The sequence below is a fragment of the Oryctolagus cuniculus genome, chromosome 2, assembly GCF_051225735.1.
Source record: "Oryctolagus cuniculus isolate XC-2025 breed Fujian yellow rabbit chromosome 2, ASM5122573v1, whole genome shotgun sequence".
Classification (NCBI taxonomy): Eukaryota; Metazoa; Chordata; class Mammalia; order Lagomorpha; family Leporidae; genus Oryctolagus; species Oryctolagus cuniculus.
This window is the reverse complement of record NC_142868.1, coordinates 12,261,826-12,286,322: the sequence shown is the minus strand read 5'-3', so window position 1 is coordinate 12,286,322 and position 24,497 is coordinate 12,261,826. Positions and strand designations below refer to the sequence as shown.

General features: G+C 39.7%; 1 long non-coding RNA gene across 2 annotated transcripts in view; it reads left to right on the top strand.

The window, feature by feature from the left end:
- LOC127486441 (uncharacterized) overlaps window positions 1-24,497 on the top strand; it is a 620,188-nt gene that overhangs the window by 511,555 nt on the left and 84,136 nt on the right. Inside the window, exon 5 of one of the 2 annotated variants that reach the window (XR_016229777.1) lies at window positions 16,008-16,181. The exons of the other annotated variant lie outside the window; for it this stretch is intronic. This is a non-coding gene — a long non-coding RNA (uncharacterized LOC127486441). Of the gene's footprint in view, window positions 1-16,007; window positions 16,182-24,497 lie in introns of those variants that run through there. 2 annotated transcript variants of the gene reach the window in all.

The window sequence follows — 24,497 nt, the reverse complement described above, 5'->3', positions numbered from 1 at the left end:
TGAAACGGTTTTTCATAACAAATCCAATTACTTTTAATACATATGAATCTATTCATATTTTGTAGTTTATCTTTTGTCAGGTTTATTAAATTATATTTTTAAAGATTTCTCTATTTCATCCATCTTGCTGCCTTTCTTGACACTATGACACATTTTGACACATTCAAAATATTCCCTTACTATTCTTTTCATGTGTGTACTACCTTATGTCATTGCCTCTCTTTGATGACAGATTTGTAACTTACAACTCTTCTTGGTTATTGATTAGTGTTCCTAGGAGGTTTTCTTTTTAGAAAAGTAGCTTTTTATTGTTTTTTAAAAAATATTATTCTCTATAGCATGTTTATGTCTATTTCATTGACTTATTTTGTGATCTTTCCATTTTTCTATTTTTGTAGCACTTAATTTCTTCTCTTGTTCCAGCTTTTTTAATATTGAAAATTAGAAAAGCCTTAACAGCAGACTTGGTGAGGCAGAAGAAAGAATATCTGAACTAGAATACAAATCTTTGGAAATCTTACAGTCAGACCTCCTCCCATTACACACACAAACACACACACACACACACACACACACACAAAAAAAAACAAACAAACAAACCAAGATTAGAAAACTTAAAAACAATGTTGGAGATTTACGGGATAGTTTCAACAAGCTAACATATGAGTCTTAGGAGTTCCTGAGGTGTCAAAAGAGACTGTGGACTAGAAGGCCTATTTAGTGAAATAATTACAGAGAACTTCCCCAATATGGAGAAAGGAATACCCAAGTAGAAGAAACACAAAGAACTCCTAACAGACATATTCCAATTATTCTCAAGCTATGCAAAGCAATTGAAAGGGAGGGCATCCTCCCAAACTCCTTCAGTGAAATCTGCCAGAAAAAGATATAACAGGCAAAGAGAACTATAGACCAATATCCCTGATGAACATAGATACAAAAGTCCTCAACAAAATATTAGCTAACCAAATCCAACAACACAGCAGAAAGATCATTTACCCATACCGATTGGGATGTATCCCTGGTATGCAAGGCTAGTTCAACATTTGCAAATGAATAAATGTGATATATAACATTACCAAACCTTCTGAAAAACAAAAAAACATATTATTATCTCAATAGATGCAGAGAAAGCATTTGATACAATACAACATTCTTTCATGATGAAAGCTAAGCTAACTGGGTATAGAAGAAACATCACTCAACACAATCCAGGCAATTAATGACAAACCCATGGCCAGCATCCTATTGAATGGGAAAAAGCTGGAAGCATTCCCTCTAAGATCCAGAACCAGACAGGATGCCCAATCTCACCACTGCATTTCAATATAGTCCTAGAAGTTTTAGAGCCTTTATGCAAGAAGTAGAAATCAATGGGATACAAATTGGAAAGGAGGAAGTCAGACTATCCATAATAATAGATAACTTGATCCTATATATAGGGAATCCAAAAGACTCCACTGAGAGATTACTGGAACTCCTAAAATACTTTGGTAAAATGGAAAGATAGAAAATTAACACAGAAAAATCAATAGCTTTTGTATACACAATGTCATGGCTGAGAAAGAACTTTCAAGATCAGTCAATTCACAATAGCTGAAAAAAGAATTAAGTAACAGGATAAATTTAACCAAGGATGTCAAGTATCTATATGATGAAAAATATAATGCAAAAGAAGGAAGTTGAAGAAGATACAAAATAATGGAAAAATCTTCCATATTCATGGATTGGAAGAATCAACATCACCAAATGTCCATACTACCAAAAGCAGTTTGCAGATTCAGTGTGACCCCAATCAAAATACCAATGACATTTTTCTCAGATATAGCAAAAAATGATGTTAAAATTCTTATGGAAACACAGGAGACCTCAAATAGCTAAAGCTATCTTATACAACAAAAATGAAGCCAGAGGCATCATAATACTTGATTTCAAGTCATACTACCAGGCAGTTATAATCAAAACAGCCTGGTACTGGCACAAAAACAGACTTGTAGACCAATAGAGCAGAATAGACACTCCAGAAATCAATCCATGCATCTACAAGCAACTTATCTTTGACAAAGGAGCTAAAATTCAATCAATGACAGTCTTTTTAACAAATGGTTCTGGTGAATCTGGGATCTTCACATGCAGAAGTCTGAGACTAGACCCACAAAAATCCACTCAAAATGTATCAAAGATGTAAATATATGACCTGATACCTTCAAATTACTGAGAACATTGGGGAAACTCTGTAAAACATAGGCATAGGCAAAGACTTGTTGGAAAGACCTCAGAAGCATAGGCAATTGAAGCCAAATTGACAAATGGGATTACATCAAGCCAAAAATCTTCTGCACTGCAAAAGAAACACTCAGCAAAATGAAGAGGCAACCAACAGAATGGGAGAAAATATTTGCAAACTACACAACTGATAAAAGCTTAACATCCAGAATCTATAAAGAGATCAAGAAATTCAACAACAATGACAAAATAAAAACACAGTTAAAAAATGGACAAAGGACTTGAACAGGCATTTTTCAAGAGGTGAAATTCAAATGGCCAACAGACACTTGAGAAAATGCTCAGGATAACTAGCCATCAGGGAAATGCAAATGAAAACCATGGTGGAGTTTTACCTCACTCCTGTTAGAATTGTGCATATACAGAAATCAACAAATGACAAATGCTGGTGAGGAAATGAGGAAAAGGTACCCTGGTCCACTCTTGGTGGGAATATAAAGTGGTACAGCCACTGTGGAAGACAGTATGAAGATCCTTCAGAAAACTGAACATAGACCTACCATATGATCCAGCCAATCCCACTCCTGGGAATTTACCCAAACCAAAATAAATCAGCATATGAAAGAGATATCTGTACCCCCATGTTCATTACAGCTAAAAATTCACAATAGCTAAGGTATGCAATCAACCCAGATGTCCATTGACTGTTGTCTGGATAAAGAAATTATTGTGTATATATATGTTATGGAGTACTGTTCAGCTGTAAATAAAAATGAAATCCTGTCTTTTGCAACAAGATGGATACAACTGGAAACCATTATACTTAGTGAAATATGCCAGTGCTAAAAAGACAAATATCATATGTTTTCCCAGATCTGAGGTAACTAATAGAGTTGGCACCATCCCCTAACCCTATAACTCTTCCAAGAATTTATTCTTCCTCCTTACTTGCAACTCAGAGTGTCTGTACCTGGCCTTGGGTCATGATTGTTGTACAGACATCTTTGTGCTCATGCAATCTTTAAGAGAAGCTAAATCAGGGCAAGTTAAGCAAAAAGGGTCTTGCTAGCCCCACCCTACAAAGTTCAGCAGTCTTAACTGCTTCAGGTCAAGTTCCAGGGAAGTCAATGAAATGTGATATGTTGGAGTAAAGTAGACATTTCATGATCTGATGGTTGTTAAGAGTCCTTATCTCTTCCATTGAGGAACAGTGTTTTTTGGTTTGTTTTGTTTTCCTTCATACTATTTGTTAAACTCTCTTACTAAGTATAGGGTTAACTATATAATTATGAAATAAACTCAAAATAGATCTTTATAAAAATTTGGAGCAGGGTTTTGAGAGGGAGGAGGAGAAAGGGATGGAGGGTGTGAGGAGTGTCATTATGTTCCTAAATCAGAATATATGAAATAACATGAAACTTGCATAACTTAAATAAAATTTTTAAAAAATTAAAAAATTTGAAAATTAGATAATTGATTTTGAGTTCTTCTTACTTATATAAAATTTTCACATATAATTTTGCACAAATTGCCTTCCATAGTTTTTAATATTTTAACCTAATTGAGCTTAAATATTTTTCAATTACACTTTGACTTATCTATTAACTCATGGATCATTTTGAAATGAATTGTTTCATTTCCAAGTCTGAGACAGTTTTTCAGAGTATCTTATTGGTATTAATTTCTAGCTAAATCTCACTATGGCCCAAAAACATACTATGAAAATAGCAACAAAAAACATTAACTAGTTTTATGGTGTTTGAAAGAGTATCTTGTCCAAATTTTATAGTTATTATCTGAAAGAAGGTTATTCCAATCAGATATCTCATCGACATGCACTAACTACAGTTGTTTAACAAATTAACCCAACTTAGCAGGTTAAAACAACATATTTATCTTTTTATCATTTCTTTTTTCTATTTCATTTTTGTTTATATAAATGGAATAAATTTCATGTATCTCATACATACGGTTTTAGTACATAATGACACTTCCCACTCATTCCTCCCTCCCTTCCTCACTCCCACCCTTCCTCCTGCTTCCTTCTTTGCTTTTCTATTAATTTTTGCAATAATATACTTTTTTCTTTGAAAAAAAGTTTATCATTAACTGAAGAAGCACCAAGGAAACAAGCAATGGAGTTGGGCATGTAGGCTTATATAAAACTTGTGAGACTTAAGAGTATTCCCCACTTAATACACTAAAGCGAAGTAAATCTTTGAGAACAACTTTTACTATTAACTGTCATAATACAACTCTTTGAGTACATAGGTACTGCATGAGAAGTTAGTGCTCAATGACTCCTGTTGTTAATTTAACAATTAATATTCTTATATATGAAATCAGTGATCACCCATGGCTCTTGACGTGAGTTTTGCTTTTTGTTTTTGCTTCCGTTTTTTTTTTTTTTTTAACCACTGTGTCGTATTCCATGGTGTATATATCCCATAACTACTTTATCCAGTTTTCAGTTGATGGGCATTTGGGTTGATCTACATCTTAACTGTTGTGAATTGAGTTACAATAAACCTGGGGGTACAGATAACTCTTTCAGTATTTAGACTATACCTTAAGGAAAGTGGAAGATCTCTCCTCCTTTCAGAGAAAAGTACATGCTTCTTTGATGACCACTTCTTTCCACTGGGGTCTCACCCACAGAAGTCCTTCATGTAGGACACTTTTTGCCACAGTATCTTGGCTTCCCATGCCTGAAATGCTCTTGTGGGCTTTTCATCCAGACCAGGAAGCCTTAAGGGCTGATTCTGAGGTTGGAGTGCAATTTTATTTGTCTTTCTATGAGTCTGTCATATGGACTGATTCCCATGTTGGAGTGTTCACAACTTTTTAATTATATCTATTATTATTACCAAACACTTAATACTATTTGTATGATTGCTTTAACACTTAATCCTATATATATATATGATCACTTCAATGCTTAATCCTATTCCTATAATCACTTTAACACTTAAAATCCTTTTTTACCACCCCGTTTCTGCAGATTTGATGTTCCATGGCAAGTTTATTTTTTTTTATTTGACAGGTAGAGATACAGACAGTGAGAGAGAAAGACAGAGAGAATGGTCTTCCTTCCATTGGTTCGCTCCCCAAATGGCTGCTGTGGCTGGTGCTGCACTGATCCGAAGCCAGGAGCCAGGTGCTTCTTCCTGGTCTCCCACACAGGTGCAGAGGCCCAAGCACTTGGGCCATCCTCCACTGCTCTCCTGGACCACAGCAGAGAGCTGGACTGGAAGAGGAGCAACCGGGACTAGAACCTGGCACCCATATGGGATGCCGGTGCTGCAGGTGAAGGATTAACCAAGTGAGCCATGGCGCTTGACCCCTATGGCAAGTTTTTAAACTGTTCCCTTAGCAGTAAGTCTGTAGGAATGTATGCAGAACTATGCAGCTTTATAGATACAAACTTTATACATTTAATAATTACAACTTTAGGAACATGGTAATTCTTCCCACTGTGCCTGCCCTCCCACCCACACTCCCACCTCCCTTTCTCCTCCTTCTCTTATTCCCATTTTTATTTTCACTAAAATCTATTTTCAATTAACTTTATACACATATTATGAACTCTATGTCAAGTAAAGAGTTCAACAAATAGAATGAAAAGAAACTGTTCCTCAACAGTCAAGACAAGGCCTGTTCAAAGTCATTGCTTCTCAAAGTGTCAATTTAATTTCTACAGATTGCCTTTCAGGTACTCTATTAGTTATCACAGGCCAGGGAGAACATATGGTATTTGTCACTTTGGGAATGGCTTATTTCACTAAGTATGATGTTTTCCAGTTTCAGCCTATTTGTTACAAATGACTGGATTTTGCTTTTTGTTTTTGTTTCTGTTTTTTACCACTGTGTCGTATTCCATGGTGTATATATCCCATAACTACTTTATCCAGTTTTCAGTTGATGGGCATTTGGGTTGAATCCACATCTTAGCTGTTGTGAATTGAGTTGCAATAAACCTGGGGGTACAGATAACTCTTTCATATGCTGATTTCATTTCCCTTGGGTAAATGGGTAAATTCCCAGGAGCAGGATGGCTGGGTCATATGGTGGGTCTATATTCAGATTTCTTAGGTATCTCCATACTGTCTTCCATAGTGGCTTTACCAGTTTGCATTCCTACCAACAATGGATTAGGTTACCTTTTTCCCCACATCTTCACCAATATTTGTTGTTTGTTGAATTCTATATGAAAGCCATTCTAACTGGAGTGAAGTAAAATCTCATTGTGATTTTGATTAGCATTTCCTTGGAGGCTAGTGATCCTGAGGATTTTTTCATGTGTCTGTTGGCCATTTGGACTTCCTCTTTTAAAAAATTTCTGTTTGTCTGTTGACCATTTCTTAGTTGGGTTGTTTGTTTTGTTGTGGTTGAGTTTTTGATCTCTTTGTATATTCTGGTTATTAATCCTTTGTCAATTATATAGGTTATGAATAATTTCTCTCATTCTGTCTGTTGCCTCTTCACTTTGCTGAGTATTTCTTTTGTAGTACGGATGCTTCTCAATTTGATGTAATCCCATTTGTAAATTTGGCTTTGATTGCCTGTGTGTCTGGGGTCTTTCCCAAGAACTCTTTGCCTGTGTCAATGTCTTGCAGGGTTTCCCCAATGTTCTCTATTAATTTTATGGTTTTTGACTGTATATAGGTCTTTAATCAATTTTGAGTGGATTTTTGTGTAAAATGTAAGGTAGGGGTCTTGCTTCATACCTCTGCATATGGAAATCCAGTTTTCCCAGCACCATTTGTTGAAGAGAATATCCTTACTCCAGGGGTAGATTTTAGGTCCTTTGTCAAAGAAAAGTTCATTGTAGATGCTTGGATTGATTTCTGGTGTTTCTATTATGTTCCATTGGTCTGTCCATGTGTTTTTCTACCAGAACCAGGTTGTTTTGATTACAACTGCCTAGTAGTATGTCTTGGAATCTAGTGTTGTGATGTCTCCAGCTTTGTTTTTGTTATATAAGATTGCTTTAGGTATTTGGGATCTCCTCTGTTTCCATATGAATTTCAGCATAATTTTACTATATCTGAGAAGAATGCCTTTGGTATTTTATTTGATATCACATGGAATCTGTAGATTGCTTTTTGTAGTATGGACATTTTGATGATATTGATTCTTCCATTCCATGAACATAGAAGATTTTTCCATTTTTTTGTATCTTCTGCTTTTTTAAAATATTTTATAATTTTCATCTTGGAGATTTTTTACATCCTTGGTTAAATTTATTATAAGGTATTTGAATATTTTTGTATCTATTATGAATGGGATTGATTTTAGAAGGTTGTACTCAGCTATGACATTGTCTGTGTATACAAAGGCTATTGATTTTTCTGTGCTGATTTTATATCCTGCTACTTTACCAAACTCTTCTGAGTTCCAATAGTGTCTTAGTGGAGTCTTTTGGATCCCTTAAATAAAGAATTATGTCATCTGCAAATAGGGATAATTTGACTTCCTCCTTGCCAGTTTGTATTACTCGATTTCTTTTTCTTGTCTAATGGCTCTGGCTAAAACTTTCAGGACTACATTGAAATGCAGTGGTGAGAGTGGGAAATGTAAAAAAAGTAGGAATGCTTCCTACTTTTCCCCATTCAATTGGATGTTGGCCATGGGTTGGTCATTAATTGCCTGGATCATGTTGAGTAATGTTTCTTCTATACCCAATTAGCTGAGGTTTCATCATGAAAGAGTGTTGTATTTTATCAAATGCTTTCTCTGCATCTATTGAGATAATCATATGGTTGTTGTTGATTGGTTAATGTGATGTGTCACATTGACACATTGTTTCCATATTGGGCCCTGGTGCATCCTGAGCATTAGAATCTCTGGCAGAGCTGACTCAGCTGCCTCCTATTAACTGTGAGCAAGGGGTCCTCGGGAAACCAGAGCTGGCTCTCTCCCTGCCATCTCTAGCAAACAAGGAGGCATCTGGTTTCTGCTGTGGGAGGAGCATATGCAGCCCACTCACCACATCCCCACACCCCCTCATCACACAGGACAGAGGAGGCCAAGATTCCACCCAGTGATCTTCCCATTTTTGTCCAATCTGTTTTTAATAAGCAGGACCTGATCTCCCACTTTTCTTTTTAACGATTTTTGTAGTTGATTTGTCTGAACTGTGGCTATTGTGCATTCTTTGAATAATCACTTTAAAGTGCCAATGCTTGAAACTATTTCCTTTACTCAAGTTGAAGGGACTTTTTTGGTTTTGGGGTCTTTGCAGTGACTCCAAAAACAGAGCAAGGAAGAGCCCAGCATACACTTGGGTGCCATGATGGCTGCAGTCCAGTTTTATGATTCCACTTTTATATGATTCTTGATAAAAGTGACTAACATTATACATTCCTCATAAATAAGAGACAAGAATCTAAAAAAAACCCAGCTTTTTATTTCACTTATTTTTTTTAATATTTTTTGTTTCAATTTTGCTTATTCTCCAATTTTAATTATTTCTTTACTCCTACTAGTTTTGGGTTTGTTTGTTGTTGATATTCTAGGTCCCAGAAATGCATTAATAGCTCATCTATTTGGTACCTTTCCAGTTTCTTTATGTAGGCACTCGTTGCTATGAACTTCATTCTTAACACTGCTTTGGTTGTATCTGATATGATGAATTATCATCTTCATTTGTTCTCTTTTGATTTCTTCTGTGACCCATTTTTCATTCAGGAGCATGTTGTTCAGTATCCATGTGTTTACGCATATTCTAGAGATTTTTGATTTGCTGATTCCTAGCTATAAACCATTGTGGTCAGAGAAAGTGCATGGATCGATTTCAATTTTTTTGAATTTGCTGAGACTTGCTTTGTAGCCTAGCATATTATCTATCCTGGAAAAAGTTTCATGTACTGATGAGAAAAATGTGTATTCTGCCACTGTGGGGTGAAAGGTTCTGTAGATATCCATTAGGTCCACTTGATCTGTAGTGTCAATTTTTATTTGCTGATTATCTTTTTGATCTGTCCATTGCTGAGCATGGGGTATTGAAGTTCCCTATTACTATTGTGTAGGAGTCTATGTCTCCCTTTAGGTCTATTAACATTTTTTAAGTATCCAGGAACCCTGTAATAAGGTGCATATTCATTTATTATAGTCACATTTTCTTATTGGGTTGATCCCTTAATCATTACATAATGTCCTTCTTTGTCTTTTTTAACAGTTGTTATATGAAAGTCTATTTTTGAACAATATTAGGATGGTAACACCAACTCTTTTTGGTTTTTCTTAGCCTGGACTATCTTTTTCCATTCTTTCACTTTCAGTTTGCCTGTATCTTTGTTGGTGAGATGTATGTTTTTGCTTTTTTGTTTTTGGTGTTTTTTTTGGCCAGACAGAATTAGACAGTGAGAGAGAGAGACAGAGAGAGTTATAGACAGTGAGAGAGACAGAGAGAAAGATCTTCCTTCCATTGGTTCACTCCCTTAATGGCCCCTCCAGACAGTGCAATGCTGATCCGAAGCCAGGAGCCAGGTGCTTCCTCCCGGTCTCCCATGCGGGTGCAGGGACCCAATCACTTGGGCCATCCTCCACTGCCCTCCTGGGCCACAGCAGAGAGTTGGACTGGAAGAGGAGCAACCGGGACTAGAACCCGAGGTGGTGGTGCTGCAGGCAGAGGATTAGCCAAGTGAGCCACGGCGCCGGCCCGGAGAAATGTATTTCTTGTAAGCAGCAAATAGATGGGTCTTGTTTTTCAATCCATTCAGCCAGTCTGTATCTTTTAACTGAAGAGCTGAGGCCATCTACATTCAAGGTGACTATTGATAAGTAATGAATTGGCCCTGCCATTTTTCTATAATTCTTCCTCTTGTTTACTTTGGATTTATTTTGTGCTTCTACTGGTGGTTTTTCTGCCTTCTCATTGTTTCTTAATGGTGACTATCATGGAAAGCCAAGACATAGCAGCGAAAACTGTTCTATATGAAAGATCTCTGTGAATGAGACCCCAGTGGAAAGAAATGACCATCAAAGAAGGATGTACTTTTCTCTGATAGGAGGAGAGAACTTTCACTTTACATATGGCCCTGTCTAAATACTGACAGAATTTGTGAACTCAAAGGCTTCCATAACCTTGGCAGCTCATGTCAAGAGCCTCGGGTGATCACTGACGTCAAAAATAAGAGTGTTAATTGTTAAATCAACAACAGGAGTCACTGTGTACTTACTCCTCATGTTGGACCTCTGTCCTTAATGAGATGTACTATGAGAATTAATGGGAAAACTTGTCCTCAAACTGTAATTTATACTTTGTGTGTCTGTGTGGGTGCAAACAGTTGAAATTTCTACTTAGTACAGAGTTGGTCTTCTGTATATAAAGTCAATTAAAATGAATCTTAATGAAAAATGGAATGGGAGAGGGAATAGGAGGTGGGATGGAGGTGGGGTTGGGAGGGCAGGAATGGCGGGAAGAAACACTATATTCCTAAAAGCTGTACATATGAAATTTGTATTCATTAAATAAAAACCTTCTTAAAAATGTTGGCTATCTTTGTGTGTTTCTGTGAGTAACACATCCTTAAGTATCTGCTGTAGTACTGTCAACAAATTCTTTCAATTTCTGTTTGTTAAGGAAGATCTTTATTTCACCTTTTTTCATAAATGTAAGCTTTGTGGGGTACAGTATTCTGTGTTGACAGTTGTTTTTTTTTCTTTTAAGACTTGGACTATATCTTGCCATTCCTTTCTAGCCTGTAGAGTTTCTGATGAGAAGTCAGCTGTGAATCTAATTGGCTATCATCTGAACATAATGTGGCATTTTTCTCATGTCCATTTTAGAATCTTTTCTTTATGTCTTATTGGGGAGAGTTTGACTACAGTATGTCATGGTGAAGATCTTTTCTGGTCTTGTTTGTTAGGAGTTCTATGTGTTTCCTCTGTTTGAACATACCTTTTTCTAAATTGGGAAAGCTTTCTGCAATTACCTCACTAAATACGCTTCCTATTCCCTTCTCTTGTTCCACTCCTTCAGGTACTTCAAAGACCCCTATGTTTGGTTGTTTGATAGTATCCCGCAGGTCTCCAACACTGTTTTTAAGTTTTCTATTTTCTTCTTGTAAGATTTCCAAAGATTTGTCTTCTAGTCCAGACATTCTTTCTTGTTCTACATCAAGTCTGCTGTTCAGAGTTTCCACTGCATTTTTATTTGATCCATTGAATTCTTCATTTCTAAAATTGTATTTTGATTTCTCTTTATATCCTTGATTCCTGGGAAAATTTTTTGTCATGTTTTGTATAGTTTTCTTTAGTTCATGGATTTGCTTCTGATTTTTTTAATAATCCTATGATTAATTTTCTAAATTCCATTTCTGGCATTTCCTCAATCTCTTCATCTTCACATTCTAATACTGAAATGTTGTGTTCCTCTGGGGGGCAGGTTCATGGTGACTTCCTTATTTTTGTTATTGGAATTTTGGTTCTTATTTTTCGGCATTTATGGAGTTGGTTTTTAAATTTTTTCTTCCATTGACTTTTAATTTTGGGGCTATGCTTCTGCACTTGATCTTAGCCAAAAGGCCGAGAAGCGTTGGGGCTATGCTTCTGTAGCTTTCTGGAATGTCTGCCCTTTCAGTGACTAACAGGAGGTGTGTGGTGGGTATGGCCCGGGGGCTCTGGTCAGTGTTCCAAGGTGGGATGAGTTTCCAGGGCAATGATTCCTAGCTGTGCCCTGCGGCTTTTCATCTAGCCAGCCAGGCCCCAGGTCTTAGCACCTAGGGTTCCCCCAGACACTGCTGGCACTGGTGGACCTGTGTTTCTGGTAGTTGCCCAGCAACCTCCTGGTCAGCCTCTCAGGCAGTCGGGGCTATGGGCCATTGCCCCATTCCCAACTCTGGATCACACACTACAGCTAAATGCCTGCCTGCCACAGCTGCCAACACTGTGTTCTGGCACCCAATCTCAGTGGGCTATTATATGTGCACCTGGGAACTTCTCTGGTTGTAGTCCTGATTTAAAAGGGCATCCACTCTCTCTCAGCCAGGTTGTGGACTTTGGAGAGATTGGTTTGAATCAGCTGACTCTCTCCACTTCCACTTGGACCTCAGGTGAGCCCCATCAACCACTGGCTCCCCAGGTTCTCTACCAGATCCGCACTGCTATACCCATGGATTGCCGCCATTGGTCCTGCCTTCTGACCTTGTCTCAAAAATGCTGTTGGCTCTGGCTGTCCACAGCTTCGATTTTCCAAGCTTTCTGGGGGGTGTGCCAACACTCACCGCACTGGTTCAAGCTGGTTCTCCCCGCATGGGGCTTCCCAGGCAGTTTTCTCTTATAATCTCCATGGAGTGTACAACTCCTATACTTCTTGCTGTTTCTCCATAGCCCTGTGTAGCGTGCTGCTCCCTAATCTGCCATTATCGATCTCATCCATTTTATTATTATTTCTGAGTGCTGAGAGGCTGGAACATGGCTAAGTGGGGGCCTCTGCCTAGGACTCCCTCCAGGCTGCAATTGTTTTGACTAGTCCATGTTCCCTTCTAGAACGCAGGGCCCTCTTAAGCCATTTCTTGGAATTTTTGACAGAATTCAGTGCCTTGAGGTTGTAGGACTGAAGTCCTCATTTTCCAGAGGCCTTTGGAAGTTTTCCACAGTGCAGTACTGTCTAAAGGCAGTTCATTACACAGCAGTTTGCTTCTTTAAGGACACAAGAAAAGTCTCTTTCACACAAGCTGAAAAAACCATATAGATGTATGTGTGTGCCTGTGTGTTGGTGTGCAGATATATATACAAGCACATAAAAATATAAAAAATTAACAAACACATACAAAATGAACTAATTCCAGAGTGACAGCCCATCATTTTTGCCACACCTGTTGAGTCACAGGTCTCGCCCTGACAATGCTTAAGGAGAGGGCATTTTAAAGACAGTGCCACCACGGAACAGGGATCATGGGGGTGTGAAGGTGGCATCTTAGAATCCTGCCTACCACACCTCTATTACCAGGAGACAGAGCTTTGCTTTCTTTCTCAAAAAGTATTTTTTGCTATCTACTGAATTCTTTGCTGGCAGATGCTTTTTTCTTTCAACACATAAAAGATAGTGTTTTATTGTTCATAAGCTTTCTTATTTCTGATGGGAAGTCAATTGTGTTCATATTGTGATATTATGTTTTTAATGGTTCTTTTTTTTTCCATTCTCTGCTCTTAAGAATCGTTCTCAATTTTGTGTTTCAGACAAACAGCTGCCCTTAATGTGTCTGCCTGGTTTTCTTTGTCTTTACCCTGCTTGAGTTCACTCAGCTGTTAGATCTAGAGGTTGAAGTATATCAGTTTGTTAAATCAAACGTTTTGTTTTGAGATAATTACAGATTGACACAGAGCTGTAGGAAATAACACAGAGAGCTCCTGTGTACCCATTTCCCCACAATGTTCAGTGTCACAGGATCTTGACATTGAAAGAGTCAAGATATGGCTGGCGCCGTGGCTCACTAGGCTAATCCTCCACCTTGCGGCGCCGGCACACCAGGTTCTAGTCCCGGTCAGGGCGTCGGATTCTGTCCCGGTTGCCATAGGAGAGAGCTAGACAGGAAGTGGAGCAGCTGGGTCTTGAACAGGTACCCACATGGGGTGCTGGCACTGCAGGCGGTGGCTTAACCCACTATACTACAGCGCCAACCCCTACATAACTTCTTTAGTAAAATATCTCTGTGTATTTTGCTCATATTCTAATTAGATTGCATGTTTTTATTTGTTGATTTTAAAGTGTTCCTTATATTTTATAGATGGTGGTCCTTTGTCAGATGTGTGACTTGAAAATATATTCTCTCATTTTGTAGCTGATCTTTTCATTCTCTACGTAGGATTTTCACAGAGCAAAAGTTTTTAATTTTGATGAAGTCAGTCATTAATTTTGCCTTTATGACATGGGCTATTAATGTCAAGTCTAAGAGCATGTTTCATAATGCGAGATTCCCATGATTTCCCCTTATGTGTGTATTTAATTCCATCCAGATCTCCCAAAAGGGTGACAGGGGCCCAAACACTTAGGCCATCATCCACTGCCTTCCCAGGCACATTAGCAGGAAGCTGGATTGGAAGTGTTGCAAACAGTACTGGAACTGGAACTCTGATATTTTTTCAAAGAATTGTATAGTTTCATATTTAATTGCATAATCAGTTTTGAGTTAATTTTTATATAAGATGTGAGATTTCAGTTCAAGTTAATTTTTAGGCCTTGGCATGTCTAATTGTTCCAGCATCATTTATTGTGAAGGCTACCTGTAGCATTGATTCACTTTTGCACCTTTGCCAAAATTCAGTTGGGCATACTTATGTGAGTGTATTCCTGGGTTTTCCGTTCTATTGCATTGATTGGTGTATCTGTCCTTGTTTTGTACTGCACAGTCTTGAATACTATGTTGATCCAGTAAGTCTTGAAGTCAAATAACTTGGTACTTCCCACATTATCCTTATTTTTTTAAAATTGCCTTCGCTATTGATGTTCCTTTGCTTTATATACAAATTTTTAGTAATCTTGTTCATATCTGTATGTATTTTCTGAGATTTTGAGAGAACTTATGTTAGACTTGTGTATTGACTTGAGAAGATTTGACGTTTTTCCTAGGTTGATTCTTTGTGTAGAGAACATGACATGTTTACTTATTTCTTTGCTTTCTTCCATCAACACTGTGTAATCTTCATTATGCTGGTTCTGTCCACACTTTGATTTATACCTAAGCATGTCCTCTTTTCTTTTTTTTATTTTTATTTTATTTTATTTTTTATTTATTTGACAGGTAGAGTTATAGACAGTGAGAGAAAGAGAGAGACAGAGAGAAAGGTCTTCCTTCTGTTGGTTCACTCCCCAAATGGCCGGAACTGCTCCTATCCGAAGCCAGGAGCCAGGTGCTTCCTCCTGGTCTCCCACACAGGTGCAGTGACCCACTGCCTTCCCGGGCCACAGCAGAGAGCTGGACTGGAAGAAGAGCAGCCAGGACTAGAACCCAGCGCCCATATGGGATGCCAGCACCACAGGTGGAGGATTAACCAAGTGAGCCATGATGCTGGCCCCTAGCATTTCCTCTTTTAAAAAATCTGTCGTATGTGATATTGCACCTTAATTTTGTTAGTCATCGGCTCATTGATGGTATTGAGATACACATTTTGTTTATGTATCTTGTATCCTGTGACCTGATCAACTTCACTTATCAGGATTTTGTGAGTTGCTTCCCTCGGATTTTTCTTTTTATATATTTATTTACTCGAAAAACAGAGAGGGAGACATAGAGAGAGATACTGTCCATCACCAGACTTGTTCCTCAACTGCCTGCCACAGCCAGAGCTGGCAAGTCTGAGGCAGGAGCCAGGAACTCCATGTGGGTTACACACGTGTGTAGCAGGAGCCCAGGTACTTGGGCCATCATCCATTGCCTGCCAGACACATTAGCAGGAAGCCTTATTGGGAGTGGAGAAACTGGAACTCCAGTGTGGAATTCCAGCCTTGTAAGCGGCAGCTGAACTTGCTGTGCCACAATGCCTACCCCTCTCTCAGATTTTCTGTGTAGAAAATCACGCCATTGGCAGATAGGAACAGTTTCATTTCTTACCTTATAATTTATATGCTTTTTGTTTCATTTTATTTTCTTTTACAGCTAACTTGAACTTGTGATGTTGTGTTGAAGAAAAATAGTAAGAACTAACTTCCTTGCCCTGTTCTTTAAAAAAAAAGAGAGAGATTTATTTAACTTATTTAAAAGGCAGAGTTACAGAGAGAGCGAGATGTAGACAGAGAGAGCAAGTGATCTTCGATCTGCTGGTTCACTCCCCAGATGGCCACAACGGATGGAGCTGGACAGGTCCAAAGCCAGGAATGAGGAGCTTCTTCCAGGTCACCTACGTGGATGCAGGGGCCTGAGGTCTTGAGCTGACCTCTGCTGCTTTCCAAGGCTCATTAGAGAAAGCTGGTTCGGAAGTGGTAGCAGCCAGGACTGGAACTGCCACCCATATGGTAAGTTGGCATCACAGGCGGTGGCTTTACCTGCTACACCACAGTGCTGTCACTGTCCTATTCTTGATCTTAAAGAAAAGCATCAGTCTCTTGCCCTTAAGTATGTTACCCCCACTTCCTCCCTCCTTCCCTCCCACTCTCCCTCCATCCTTCCCTCCCTCCCTCCCTTCCTTCTTTCCTTCCATCCTCAGCTCCTTCCCTCCCTCCCTTTAACTTTTTAAGGTGTTTTCTTGCATTGAAGAATTTCTTCTGTATTTCTGTTTCTCTGAGACTGTTATCATGACTGGGTGTTGAATTTTGTATAAAAATGTTTCCATTTCCACATCAATAGATAAGCTCATATGATTTTTCTTCTTTAGTCTGTGACTTTGGTGAGTTATATTAATTAATTTTCAAATATTGAGCCAGTCTTTATATAAATCTAATAAACCCCACCTGGTCATGGCATATGGTTATTCTTATATGTTGCTGAATTTAATTAACTAAAATTTTGTTTAAGAAATTTTACATTTATATTCTTGAGGAATATTGGCCTGGAGTTTTTATTTTTATACTATCTTTGGTTCCAGTAATGCTAACTTTATGAAATGAATTGATAAGGTTATTTTTCCTCTTCCATGTCTGAAAAAGGCAGTATAAGATCATTGTTCATTCCCTGTAAAATATTTTTTAAAGATTTATTTAATTATTGGAAAGCAGAGTTACAGAGAGAGAAATTTTCCATCTTCTGGTTCACTCCCCAAATGGCTGCAACATCCAAAGCTGGGACAGTCTTCTGGATCTCCTACATTAGTGCAGAGGCCCAAGCACTTGGCCATCTTCTGCTGCTTTCCCAAGCACATTAGCAAGAGCTGGAGTGGAATTAGAGCAACCAGGACTCAAACTAGCACCCATATAGGATGCTGGAGAGGGAGAGACAGAGACAGATAGATCTTCCATCCTATGGTTCACTCCCCACATGTTCACGATGGCCAGATCCAGGCCAATCTGAAGCCAGGAGCCAGGAGCCTCTTCCCAGTTTCCCATGTGGGATGCAGGGACCCAAGCATTTGGACCATCCTCTGCTGCATTCCCAGGCACATTAGCAGGAAGATGGATCAAAAGTGGAGCAGCTGGAAATCGAATGGGTACCTGTCTGGGATGCTAGCACTGCAGGTGGAGGCTTAACCCTCTATGCCATTGGGCTGACCCACATGATCTTTTTCTTTACCTACCCTACCCTTTCACTGTTATTGTCATCTCCTGGGTCATTTCACTGTCATTGTTATATCCTAGGCCATGTCAGAGTCCAGTTCAAGCATCTGTCTCTAACAAGTTCCTGTCCTGTCAACCTGTAGGATGGGCTACTGAATTCAGTCAGGACGATTCTTTTGTTCTCTCTGCCAGTGACTGCTTAGGGGCTAATCATGGGATCCCATTCTAGCCTATGAAACATGACACTGGGTGGGAAGTTTCGGTTTTCTTTGCACTTCGGAAAAAGAGATTGGGAAGAAAATTGTGTCTACTTTTCTTTGGACAATAGTAGATATGTATGTAATGCCCAGATCTGTGACAGCCACCTTTAGACCAAGAAGGCAGTCATATTGCAGAAAATCTGACAGGTTGAAGGTAAAGGAGCTGAGTGATGGAACAAACTTGGGTCCTAGATGATGTTGGTCACTGCTGAAAAAGCATCACTAATCTACCCTTGGACTTCCTGTAACAAAAGAAAGTACTTTCTATTGTTCAATTCAATATTCTTTCTCTCAGTCACAAAGCCCCCACTTTCTTTGTGTGTGGCTAGATGTATCTTTGCTAATACTCTCCCTTTCTCTTAATGAGCCTCCTGAATGGATATGTATACCTCTTTCCTGCTTTTTAAAATTTTTAATTCAATTATTTTCATTGTTTAAAATATTTATTTATTTATTTCTCTATTTATTTATTTGAAGGCAGCATTAACACAGACAGAAAGAGAAATCTTCCAGCTGCTGGTTCACTCTCTAAAAGGCCACAACAGCTGGAGCTGGACCAATCCAAAGCCAAGAGCAGGAGCTTCTTTTGGGTTTCCCATGTGGGTGCAAGTGCCCAAGCAGTTGGGCCATCTTCCAGTGCTATCCCAGGCACATTAGCAGGAAGCTGGATTGGAAATGGAGCAGCTAGAGTTTGAACTGCTGCCCATATGGGATGCCAGTGCCACAGGCAGCACCTTTACCCACTATGCTACAGTACCAGCTCCAGTAATTTTCATCTTGTTTGAAAGATGGAAAGAGATAGAGAGACAAATGGAGAGAGATCTTCTATCTATTGTTCATTCCCCATATGCCTACAATACCAGGGGATAGGTCAGGGTAAAATGAGGAGCCTAGAATTCAATCCTTGTCTCCCATGTGGGTGACCGGAAGCCAAGTACTCGAGACATCGCTGCTGCCTTCCAGTGTGGACATTAGTGGGAAGCTGGGTCAGAAGGCAAATAGCTGGAACTTGAACTAGGCACTCCAGTGTGGATGCATGTATCCCATGTGACAACTTAACTACTATACCAAACCCTGGCCACTCTTACCTGTTTTTGTCTCTCTTTGGAGTCATTCATTATCTCCACCCCCTTGAGACTCCCGTCACTCCCCCTCCTCTTTCTCTCCTTACCTACATGTGGCTGACTGCACTTTCCAAAAATGATTCTGACACATCTGCTATTCCATGTACTTTTCTAAACCCTAGTTACTTTCTTATAAAGTGTGTATCTCTCTCCTATAAGATCTTTTGATTGACTAAGAACTGGAGCATGATGAGAATATCACTGTGTGACTACCAAGACTACTCTATAAAATATTTAATTTCTGTCTTTCTTACCAGAATATTCATTGCTGACGTCTTGAACAGCTGTGGAATCCCTGAGATCATATTCAGAGATATCTGGCCATTTTTGGCTCCACCAACTGAAGTGTAATTCTAGCCAAGCCCAATTGCAATTTCATGAGGTGCCCTGAGCCAGTACCATAAGGCCAAATTCTTCCTGAATTCCTGAGTCACAAAAATCATGAGAGATAATGAAACTATTATTGTTATTAAAAAACACTAAATTTTGAGACTACTTGTTATGCCGCTAATAAATAGAAACATTCTCTTCACGAGAACTAAACATAATGTTCTGAGAAAATGTGAATTTTCTCAGTATTTGAACTATTTTTCAAATGGGTAGAATTAACATTGTGTCCCTTAGAAGAATAAAATTTAATTGAAAGTGGGGATGGGAGGGGAATTCAATTAGGGCGGCAGTCAAAGATTTTCTCTTCCGGAAAGTTCTTCTTTATTTCTTGGTGTGGCTGGGTTTCTTATATCCTCAGAGGGGCCTGCCTAGCCTCATCCACCTGCATCTGTAATGGCTTCTCTGTGTTATTCTTTCTGCCACACCCAGATTGTTGGCTGCCCTCACTGTATTTATCACAAGCCCCAAATTCTATCTTTGCTGGTTTCCTTTCTTATTTATAGCCTTTCTCCTTGCCGTAAGATCAAGGATGGAAACAGGATGGTATTGTTTTCCCAGTGTCTACCTAATGCCTATTCCAAAGCACCAAGGCATAATTCAATAACATTTTTGAGTGAACAAATAGAAGAATAAAGAAAATTCAGGTGGAGTCCTTCACGTGGGATCCAACCCCATGCCTCCAGTTCCTTTGCCCTAGTTGGGGAAGGTCTATAGCACTTTCCAGATTCTAAAATATAATCTATCAGGGTTAAAATGTTCCTATCCAATGATTTGGAGGCAGGGCAGGAGAAGGGATGCAGAGAGGAATCTGCAGGAAAATTCTTAGAAAACAAAGATATTCTGTATCTTGATAGGAATCATAAGGGTTATGTGCATTTGTAAAACTCATCAAAATTGTTTTAAAACCCATACACTGGGGTAGGTGTCATGGTGCAGTGATTAAACTGCCTCTTGGTATTCCCATGAACCATATCAGAGTTCCTGGGTTCAAATCCTGCCTCTGCTTGCCATCCAGCTTCCACTAATGTTCAGTTTGGGGAGGCAGCAGATGATAGCTTAGGCACAGCCCCTCACGTGGAAGACTTGGATGGAGTTCCTGGCTCCTGGCTTCAACCTGACCCAACCCTGTTACACACATTTGGGGGTGAAGCAGAAGATGGAATCTCTCTCTGCTACTCAAATAAATAGATCATAAAATAAGCTTTAATAAAAACTATGCATTTTATTAAATTAAATTTTTGTTTAATATTAATGAGAAAAATGTACGGAGCTTGCTTTCTTGTATTAGTGTTCTTAACAAAGCTTCTCACTATTAAACCCTGATTCTGTTCGGGCCCCCAGTGTGAAGCACTTAGAGCCGATCTGGGCTCTGGTTTTCTCTCAGACACATTTCTTACTGCTTTCATGCCCTCTAATCCTCCGCAGGTTTTGTTTTTCTTTCTGTTTCTCTGTGCACATGCAAGAGAAACCAGTTTGAAACTTTAAAAATCTTCACAAACACTAGGAAAACAAAACAATTTTGCTGTAAAATTATAACATGACAAAAAGTAATAAAATACCAAAAACTTTGGAGAAACTGTGGTTTTCTACATCAGCAAGGAGTCGGGACATGCCTTTGTTTGTGCTGCTATTCCTGCTATAGAGAATACCTGAGACTGGATGACCTGTAAAGAACAGAAATATATTTCTCCCAGTTCTGGAGGCTGAAGTCCAGCAGATGTGGTATCTGGGGAGAGCTGTTCTCTGCTCCAAGTATGGTGCCTCCTCGCTACATGCTGACATGGCAGAAGGGGTAGGAGGGCCAAGAGGCCAGCAGCTCTCGGATTCCTCTCTTACCAGAGCACCAATGCTATTCATGAGGGCAGCATCCTCATGGCTTAATCATTTTAATCTTAGTCTTTTTAAAAATGTGTATTTATTTTGAGAGAGAGAGCAAAAGAGAGTGGAGAGAGCAAACTCTCATCCCACAGCTCACTCTCCAGTTGACTTCAGCAACCATAGCTGGACCAGCCTGAAGCGAGGATCCTCCAAATGGATGGCAAAGACTCAACTACTTGAGCCCTCCCCTGTTGCCTCCAAGGGTGCACAATGGGAGGAAGCTTGAACTGGGAGCCACAGCTGGGACTTGAGCCCAGTTACTCTAATATGGGATGTGGATGTTCCAAGAGATGTCTTAATCACTATGCCAAATGCCCATCCTGAGATTAAGTTTCTTTTTTTTCTTTTTTTCTTTTTTTGGACAGGCAGAGTGGACAGTGAGAGGGAGAGACAGAGAGAAAGGTCTTCCTTTGCCGTTGGTTCACCCTCCAATGGCCGCCGCGGCCAGCGTGCTGGGCCGGCACACCGCGCTGATCCGATGGCAGGAGCCAGGTACTTCTCCTGGTCTCCCATGCGGGTGCAGAGCCCAAGGACTTGGGCCATCCTCCACTGCACTCCCTGGCCACAGCAGAGAGCTGGCCTGGAAGAGGGGCAACCGGGACAGAATCTGGTGCCCCGACGGGGACTAGAACCCGGTGTGCCGGCGCTGCAAGGCAAAGGATTAGCCTAGTGAGCCGCGGCGCCGGCCTAAGTTTCAACAAGAACTCTGGAGAGTTACAAACATTCACACCTTAGCATGACTCCCCACTTCTACTTTGTGAAAGGAGGATGTGAAGGGACTAATAGATATTGCTCTTGCAACACAGATTAGACTCCTCTTGAGTGATTTTACATCACTGAGACCTGACCTGGAAAGGTAAACACATCTGGAAACTGAAGAATGAAAAAGGCTAAAATCTTATTTCTGCTGCATTGGAAAGTAAAAAGATTTCACGGTGTAGGAAAGATTTCTCATGACAGCAGTGATAATGACACCTGTGTTTTATGAATTAGCAAGGTTTAATGAAGATTTTGATGGCATTCATTCACTGATTTGACAATATTTGCAGAAACTTCCCATTATAAGGGACAGTATCATGCCTGGAAGTTCACAGGTGGATGCAGGTTGGCACTTGCCATTGAGGGTCATCCATTCAAGGAAGGGACAGTGGCTTAAATAAGAACAGCAGGACACATGAGCATTGTGATGGTGTGTGCCATGCATAATGGGAGTATGCAGGTGAAGTCAGCTAACCCTGGCTTTGGTGGTATAATTTTAGCTAGGTTTTCAGGTGATTTGATTGGCATTTTGCTTTTTCCTAGTTCATGGAAGATGGAATTGAAAGATAAGTTTATTTGGTACAAAAATGTTGAAATCCAGGCAAAGGGTTTTTTTTTTTTTGTAATATTGAATTTTCCATAAGCTTTTTGAAGACCATTCATATATTCTCTTGGTAAGACCTATGACTTAACTCCTGGGAAGCAGGTAAGATTTTTCCACATTCTTCTGAAGGAGAAAGCTTAGGTTTGGGAAGGTAAGGAAAAGATTCTGTGCAAGTAACACAGGTGGTCAGTGGCAGAGCTAGGATTTGAATCCAGGCTGTTGATTGCAAGTGCAACCTTTCTTTCTTCTTTGCTTCTTCCCCGCTTTCTTTCCTTACTACCATTCTTTTTTCCCCTCAGTGACCCTGCTACCATCTTTTACTGGCTATCAAAAGATTAAAAGAAAAACAGGTATCTGGAATTGGAAAAACAGGCAAAGGACATTGCAGCCCCACCCAACTCACAACCCCCAAAAGCCAATTTGGACAAAGGCACAGGGTGTTACCATCTCCTTTCCAGAAGGCAGACCACATCAGTGTTGGAGAAAACATGAAACCCTAGCAAACTCACTCCCCCAAACTCTTTTATATACAGTGTCTTCTAGCTGCTTATTTGTTGCAGAAATGTGAGAATCTACATTGTATTCCACTGAAGGTGAACGCAAGCTCATCCTTGTTTTTTCTTTAAAAAGCCAATTAAAAATATCAGAGACATGGAGAAGGAGTGGCCACCTGGCCTGCAGGGACCTGGCTACACTGTATGGGTAACCCTTTTCTTATGTGTCCTCAAATTATTCAATGGTAAGCTCTCAGCTCAGGGTGCACAATCATCTTGGATAATTAGAGAGTTTCACTTAATGTCCATGATGACTGGTGAGCGAAAGTGTAAGAGGCAATGCTTGGTGTAGAGTAACTGTCCATTCACTGTTTGCTGCTGATAGCTTCCGTGCCTTCATTGTTTCTTCCCTACACTCCTACCACACTTAGAAGTCAGGATCACAAAAGCAATCACATATGCAGCACCTGCCCTTTCCTGGCTTGCTCCTTCTTACTGACTAGATACCCATTCCCTAAGTTCACAGATTGCATGTCCCTTGTACCCTTGCAGCTGGCATACTGCCTGGTGCACATCAGGGATTCTAATGATCCTGCTACTGCAGGAAGGTTATGAAGAGGTTCATGAGTAGCATCTATAATAAGTCTCAGATGTACCTCTCAATTTTTAATGCAGAGTTGCTTCATACAGTTGGCACACAATAAATGTTGGCATGACACTGATGGATTGAGAGAAAAACAGCCACCTTTCTTGAGATTCTGAGCCCGTAGCTATCTGAGCTAAGGTAATTACACAGATAATTAAGGCTAAAAGAAACTTGCTGTTTCCATTTGCTCTGAACTACCAGGAGTTTAGGTCTGTGGTGATCAAATTCTCTGGTTGATGATTTAACTCTTTGTTTTCCAAACCTTCCCAGACAAAGCCAGGGCGCTGAGCCATCCTAGAGAGCTAGATCTAAAATAACAGTCAAAATCAGCTTGAAGAGGGAGCGACAAAGAGAATAGAGATGTCATTTTTATCTTTAGAAAAATGATCACCCCACTTACTGCATTTTGGTAAATGGTGGGTAGATGCCTATTAAGATAATGATCAGAAAGCTGAGTGAAATTGCTGAGTGAGGTCAAGAGTGGACTGTGGGAGACAGGTATTTGGTATTAAGATAAAGGATGGTGTCCACTCCCCCTCCCCCACTTGCCCCATTTATTGCTCACTATGAAGCTTTTTCTCGTTGTCCTTGCTGGAGAAACCCTGTCTACTAAATACTCAGAGAAAAATTGAGACCTGAGAGGGAAGTGATAATGCCAGTGTTTGCTGGGTACGCCGAAAGAAAGGGATCCCTACAGAAAAATGAGAGACAAGCTAGACAAGGATTCCTGTGACCTAGGAGCCACAGAACAGTAAACTTGGGCCACTTTTATAAGCAGCCCCTCTGTAGATGCACATACAACCACCAAGGGCAGGCATTGGCTCATCATTGTTCTTTTCTGGTTTTAGTCATGAATTAAGACATTTATTAGATATTTGTATAGCATGCCTTCACATGTGTGGCTTAAGTACATGTGCAGTGGGCATATAAACACAACTGTGCAAATTTAAAGTTATGATGGA